Here is a 7,572-nt window from a genome sequence, read left to right as displayed (position 1 = left end):
ACATGACAAAAAGCTTCAAATATGCCTGGTGGAGCGTACACTTTGCTCTTCTGCTATCTACACATCCTGGATAGAGCACTGGCCTCAGGAGGAAAGGAGAAGCACTTGGAGCAGACAGAGTCACCCAGTGACCCACAAACTCATGCCTAAAAAATCAATTCTATTGCTGTGATTATGTATGTATCACTACACACACTCCATTATTAAGGCAATAATATATGATGATATATGTAGCAAAATTATATAGCTGAAAATAAATTAATAAACTGGAAACCTGTGCTTACTTTGGCAGCACATCTACTAAAATTGGAATGGTACAGAGAAGATTAGGGTGGCCCCTGCACAAGGATGACGTGCCAATTTGTGAACCATTCTGTATTTTTAAAAATAAATAATAAAGAAACTGGAAAGCCACATTGAGGAAATTTCCCAGAAGAAGGAAGCAAAGTATAAATAAGAGGAAAATATAAAAGAAAGTCAAAAAGATGTGAAAAGTGGAAATAACAGTGTTAATATGTAAATAAATGAAATTTAAGTGAGAGACAGAAGTATCCGAAAAGGTGAGAAGAGACCTCAAGAAATAATGGAGACAAATTCCCAGAAGGCGGGGGGATGACTTCAGATTGAAAAGGCACAAGGATAAAAAGGAAAGATTTTTTAAGTTGAAACTTTATTTTAAGAGAAGAAAAACATCTAAAATCTACAGAAAAGAACATCTCACATATAAAAGAATAAGAATGCAGTTGACTTCTGACTTTTCCACGGCAATAGTAGAAGCAGTGGGTAATGGAAAAGTACATGATGCAATTCAACATCCATTCATGATAAAAATTTCTCGATAAAGTGGGTATATAAAGTAAATAAATTAACTTGACAAAGATTATCAATTAAAAAATCTGAATTAGGAGATGAAATATTGAAATCATTCATTTTAATATCAAGCACAGTTCAAGGATGCCCAGTTTCCACCTCTCTTCAGCTTTGAGTGGTGGTCACATCCAGAAAATGGAGAACAGAGAAATAAGAGAAAAGACCTTAAAGAGGACAAAATAAATTTATAATTATTTGTTGGCAATATGCTGTTTACATAGAGAACCCAAATAAATGACAAAAGAAATTATTAGAAAAAAATCCACTACAAACAATGTAAGAATGTAGCAAGATGATTTGTTAAAAGATAAATGTGTAGACATAAGTGGCATTTCTATGCATCATCAGAAAACAATTAAAAAGAATATTCCACAAACAGAAATATCAGAATATAATATCTAATCCAACAAAAAATATACAAGTATCCTATAAGGCAAAAATATATAATTTTATGAAAGAGATATTTTAAAAATCCTTAAATAGAGAGATATATACATAAATCAGTAGAATTACATCATTAAAGTATTGATTCATATCCAACTAGCCAGTTAAGTAAAATCAGAATTTTAGATTTTGATTTTATTCTAATATACATACACATGTAGTCATGTACCTCATAACAACATTTCAGTCAACAGTGGACTGCATATACAATAGTGGTCCCACAAGATTATAATGGAGCTGAAAAATTCCTATCATGAAGTCCAGGAGAAACATCATGAACAGGCAAACATTGAAGCAAAGATATCGCACAAGTGGAAATGAGATGTGAACACAATGTACATGGGTCTTCAAATCCAAGAAGAATTTAAGCCTATTTCATAGGAGTTTCTGAAGGTTCTTGGGTCAGGCAATGATGATAAAAACACTGGATGATTAGCATGGTAGCAGGATGGGTGAAAAACAATGACACACACCCCTTCAGGAAGGACTGGAATTTAAGAAGTTGCTGGAGTCACTTGGTAGGAGATGGTCCAGACTGGATTAGGTTGGCTATGCTAAGAAAGAAAGAAAATACAGCCTTGGACCATCCTGTTACTTGAGAAATCCTGTGGGTTTAAAACATTTGTAAGAATCTACAAGACTTGCTACTGATTGCAAGGTTCAAACACCAAGAGCATAGAAAAGTAACAATGGCATTAATGATGATGGGAAATTTGAGAACAGAAATATACACTGTAGGGAATGAGTGAAATATATAATTCACTTGTAGAGCAATTGATCTGGAGGAAACTAGGATATTTTATTCTACTATATTAATATACACAGAATTACCCAGTTAGATAGTCTTTACCTTTCAACCAGTTGCCAGTGACTCTGACTCTGCCTAAAGCCAGATGCGGTGTATCAGTGGTGAACTGGAGCACAATCTCAGCTCAAGCCCACATCCTAAATGGCAGATTTTACATCAGCTAAAAAAAAAAAAAAAATCAAATGTACTAATTAGAGAAAATACATTCACTTCAAACTATACACTGTGAAGGGCAAATAATGGGTCTTCTGTTCATTTTTTATTCAGGTACAGCAACTATTAGAGTCCTTGTTCACATCACACATCCAAGGCCCCTGTCAATACCATTTCACCAGCTCCATCTCTTAGCAAGTTTTCTATCCACAATAATTCTTGTAGGGAAAAAAATGCCCCTTAAAAGTTTGTAATAAATATCCTAGTGCTCCATGTTTTCATGTCGTTCTAATTTTGTCTTATTTGACTCTTAGGAATTCTTCAGTGGTACTTGAAGGTTTTTTTTTTTTCTATTTTCTCCACTGAGTAAGTAGTAATAACAAACATCATTTCCTTTTTACCTAAACAGATTGAAAGTTTTCCATAGTGCAAGGATATTAGCAAGAAATGACTTAAAATAGTCATTCAGTTGTTTCATAGCATGCTAAAAGAATGTTTCTTAAAAATAAGTAAATGTGATTATGCAAAACTGTGTGATCTAGCATACCTCCTCGATCCCACTTCAAGAAGATTCTGAAATCAGATCTGTACAATAACCTTTAGACAGTCATAACAGTGAGCTCATTTGAAAAATATGGATGCTTTTCGTGTTTGAGGAAATATTCCAATAACATCTCTGCCAGTCCTTCAATAACACTCAGGTGACTTTAGGTAAATGTCAATCAAAGCTGTTTCCTTTTCCATCAAATATTGTCATGTAGGCCTAAACAAGAAAAAGGAAGTCAGTATTTTCAGTGACCTTCTCAGCAGCTGGGCTAGCTTTCATTAGGTAGCTCATTAGTGCAAACAGGCTGATTGACAAGGTTACCCCAAATGGAGAAGTGGTAGCCAAACAAATCATTTGCATATTATATTAATGACATTCAGAGTACCATTTGGTGTTCCTAGGGGGATAGAAGGAGAACAAACTGTAATTTTCACAATCATTAATTGTTTAAAGGAAACTGCAGATTCTTATAACAGGATGGTTGAGGAATTTCAATTTAATGTAGAGTAGGAGGAACACTATATAATTTTGGAACAAGAGGCCTGCTGTTCAATTATTTTACTTGAGATTAACTCTTCACAGTACCAGGCACACTCTACTCTAGGGATAACACTGTCCACTAAGGCAAATTGCAGAGGCGCTTGCCCTAATGAGGGCCACGGGTTAAGAGCAGAGACACAGATGCATGCCAATAAGTAATGACAATTATTTGTGCAGGTCATCCCTTGGAAAATCAATGTGAGGGCAAGTAAGAGTGTTAGGATAGAATCTGCCCAACTCCTTGCCTCCAAATTCCTGCAGCTCCCATAGTCTACTTAACCTTGGCCTTCAGCCTTGCTTTTACTGTAGATTCTTAAATAATTATCATCTTATTAGTTCTGGTTCCATTTTCTCAGTGAGGCCAGGAACCAGATTGTTTTTTGTCTTAGACTCTCATAACAAAATACTACAAACTGGGGGTCTCAAACAAACAAGATAAATTTATTCTTTCACTTCTGAAGGCTGGTATCTGATGCCAAGGGTGTTGACCAGACCATGCTCCTCCAAAGGATCTGGGGAAGAATCCTCCCTTGGCTTTTCTAGCTTCTTGTGGCTGTGACCATTGCTGCTATTTCTTGGAGTATAGCTGCATCATCCCAGGTTCTGCCCCTACTTACAGGGATAAGTAACTTTCCTTTGTGCATTTTTCTGTGTCTTTACACAGCCTTCTTATAAAGATAGAATTTAAATCCTAGCAATATAGTTAGGATTATGACACATAAACATTCCATGTACCTATATTTCCTTATATTTTCTTGAATTTTACCTTGCAATATATTATGGCAAAAGTCATGCACATATTTTACTAAATTTGTGCTTTTGTGTATTTTCTTTTATTTATTCTAATGCAAATAGTTATTTTTAAAGTTTTTTTCTTCTCTATAGGGAAGAATTGAATTTTTATATTGAGCTTCTATTAACATTTTGGGCGGCGCCTGTGGCTCAAGGAGTAGGGCACCAGCCCCATATGCCAGAGGTGGTGGGTTCAAACTCAGCCCCAGCCAAAAACTGCAAAAAAAAAAATGTTTTTGAAACTTGTTAAATTCACTTGTTTGCTCTAATATATACTTTTTAATTCCTGACCCAGTTGTAGTACACTGGCATTGTCATAGCTCACTGCAACTTCAGACTCCTGGGCTCAAGCCATCCTCCTGCCTCGGCCTCCAGAGCTAGGATTACAGGCACCCACCATGACACCCAGCTAATTTTTCTATTTTTTTTAATAAAGACAAGTCTCACTCTTGCTCAGACGGGTCTCATACTCCTGAGCTCAAACAAATCCTCATGCTTCTGCCTCCAAGAGCTCTAGGATTACATGCATGAGCCACTACACCTGGCTAATTTTTCTATTTTTTTTTTTTTAATAGACACCAAGTCTCACTCTTGTTCAGGCTGGCCCCAAACCCCTGGCCTCACACAATTGCCTCACATGTGCCACAATTTTAGTGCAGAAGCTCAGTCAGGGGTAAAATTTTCTATTGTCTTAGTGTAATGGGTATTAACTACATTGAGATTAGAATAGGGAAGATGACAAAAAACTCTCTGATTTGTCCTTTCTACAGAGTTCAAAACACACCTTCCACCAACGTGGAGGGTACTTTTCCATTTGACATTAATTCAATTTCATTATTCTATGAGTCAGTCAAACCAAATTTACTAAGCAGTAAATACAAAGGTAACTGAGGTTCTTAAAGGCTCTAATTCACATTCTTCAGGACCTTATTCATAAATAGGAAGACAAGGTCCACACACAAAAATCACAGGTACCAGGAACGAGCACAAAGGGCACATTGTACGTGTGATGTGAAACAGTGAGAGGCTAAGGTGTTTCTTTTCTCTCAGAGCAAAAGACAGAATACTGGAAAACAGGTGCCAAGAATAGTTAGATTAAACACAAAGATGCCTTTTAGTTCTAGCTGTTTATGATTATAAAAAGCATCCCCAAAATTCAAGACCAAATATTTAGACAGAGGGGGAAAGAAGGGAACTGAGGATATTTACACCTGCAAGGTCAGATTTAGGCTTCTATTCCTCTGTTTCATGATTCTCCCAGTCTCTCTCTCCTCCATCTTTATAGTGGATGTTTGAGAAAAAAAAAAGTTACCACTCTCTATCATTGATTTCCTGAAAATTCATTCCTTAGTGTATCGAAATAAGAACAATATTTACCTCCACAACTAAAGAAGACACACTGTAAAGTGTGAAAATAAAAGTAAACACACCTCATGTCTCTCAGGTTGGGCTGCATTTTCCCCAACACTGTGGGCTACTGGCTCTTCTTTCATACATTTATTCCACCCACGTGGACAGAGTCTGGGGAATGCCTGGAAATAAAGCAAATGCGAAAAGCAATCAGAAGACTTCTAAGTTTTCTGACCACTCACAATTCTGTCTCTGTCTCTAATTCTGATGGACTTAGATTGAAACTTTTGTAGACACACAGCTCGTGACAAAATCCATGAACTTAAATCTTTATTTCAGTCTCTGGATGTGAAGAATTGTAGATATTTTGTTGAGGTAGAATGGATCTCATGACCTATTATTTTTATTATTCTTTTTTTTTTTTTTTTTGCAGTTTTTGGCCAGGGCTGGGTTTGAACCTGCCACCTCTGGCATATGAGGCCAGTGCCCTACTCTGTTGAGCCACAGGCACTGCCCTCACTCATGACCTATTATTAAAGAAAGTAAAAGAAAAGTCAAACTGCTTAACTTCATTCTGCCAAATCGTATTTTAAGAAGTAATCATTTTTCAAAAGATTTTTACTCAAAATTGCAATGACTTTTTTATAGAAATAAAAAGGGATCACAACTAGTCAAAACAATCTTGAAAGAGAACAAAATTAGAGGTCCATATTTCTTGATTTCAAAACTTACTACAAAACTATAATAATCACCACAGTGTGGTACAGGCATGAAAACAGACAAACAGAACAATGGAATAGAACAAAGAGCACAAAACAAAGCCCTCATGCATTTGGTCAAATGAAGTTCAACAGGGTGCCAAGACCATTCAGTGGGAAGAAGACAGTATTTTCAACAGTGTTGGGAAAACTGTATATCCACATGCAAAAAAAGAAGCTGGACTCTTACTATGGACCATATACAAAAGTTAATTCAAAATGGATCAACAACCTAAATGTGAGGTCTAAAACTACAAAATTCTTTGAGGAAAACATAGGGGGAAAGCTTCATGATACTGGATTTTGGCAATGATTTCTTGGATAGGTCACCAAAAGCACAGACAACAAAAGAAAAAATGACAAACTGAACTTCATCAAAATTTAAAAACTTTTGTGGAACAAGGAACACTATCAACATATTTAAAGACACCCCAAGGAATAAAAAGTAAATTTTTAAATCATATATCTTATAAAATATTAATACTCAAAACACATAAAGAAATCCTAAAACTCAACAATGAAAACAATAATTTAAAAAAAAATAAAAGACTTGAATAGACATTTCTTCAAAGAAGATATATATAACCACATGAAAAGATGCTCAATATCACCACTTGCTAGAAAAATGCAAGTCAAAGGTGCCATGAAATGCCACATGACATTCATTAAGATGATTATTACCAATAATAAATAAACAAACAAAATAACAAGTGTTAGCAAAGATGTGAAGAAATTGGAACCATTGCGTATTGCTAGTGATAATGAAAAATAGTGCTGCCACTGTGGAAAACAGAATGGCAGTTCCTAAAAAAAAAAAAAGAAAGAAAGAAACGTGGTATTACCATATGAGGCAGCAATTCTACTTTTGGGTAAATACCCAAAAGGATTGACAGCAAGGACGCAGACTTTGGTACACCCATGTACAAAACAGCATTATTTACAACAGCTAAAAGATGGAAGCAACTCAGGTGCCTACTATTATAAAATGGATGAATAAACAAAATGTGAGATACACACACAACGAAATATTAGTTAGTTTCTGAAAGCAAGGAAATTCTGACATATGCTGTAACACAGATGAACCCAGAAAATGTTACACTAAGTAAGCCAGTCACCAGAAGACAAATATTCTACAATTCTTCTTAAACAAGTTACCTAGAGCACTCAAATTTATAGAGACAGAAAATAGAATGGTGATTATTAGGGGCTGGGGGGAGAAGAGAATGAAAAGGCATTATTTAGTAGGTACAGAATTTCTGTTTGAGAAGGTAAAAAGTTCTGGAGATAGAGAAGGACAATGGTTATACAAC

At 35.6% G+C, this 7,572-nt stretch overlaps 1 non-coding gene across 1 annotated transcript; it reads left to right on the top strand.

Moving 5' to 3' along the window:
* Nucleotides 1-276: 276 nt before the first annotated feature.
* On the top strand, nucleotides 277-383 carry LOC128572158 (U6 spliceosomal RNA). The gene has a single exon (XR_008376070.1). It is a non-coding gene; the product is annotated as a U6 spliceosomal RNA (small nuclear RNA).
* Nucleotides 384-7,572: the final 7,189 nt, after the last annotated feature.

This window comes from Nycticebus coucang, chromosome 19 (assembly GCF_027406575.1).
Source record: "Nycticebus coucang isolate mNycCou1 chromosome 19, mNycCou1.pri, whole genome shotgun sequence".
NCBI classification, from domain to species: domain Eukaryota; kingdom Metazoa; phylum Chordata; class Mammalia; order Primates; family Lorisidae; genus Nycticebus; species Nycticebus coucang.
The sequence above is the reverse complement of the archived record's forward strand: the minus strand, read 5'-3'. Positions and strand labels throughout refer to the sequence as shown.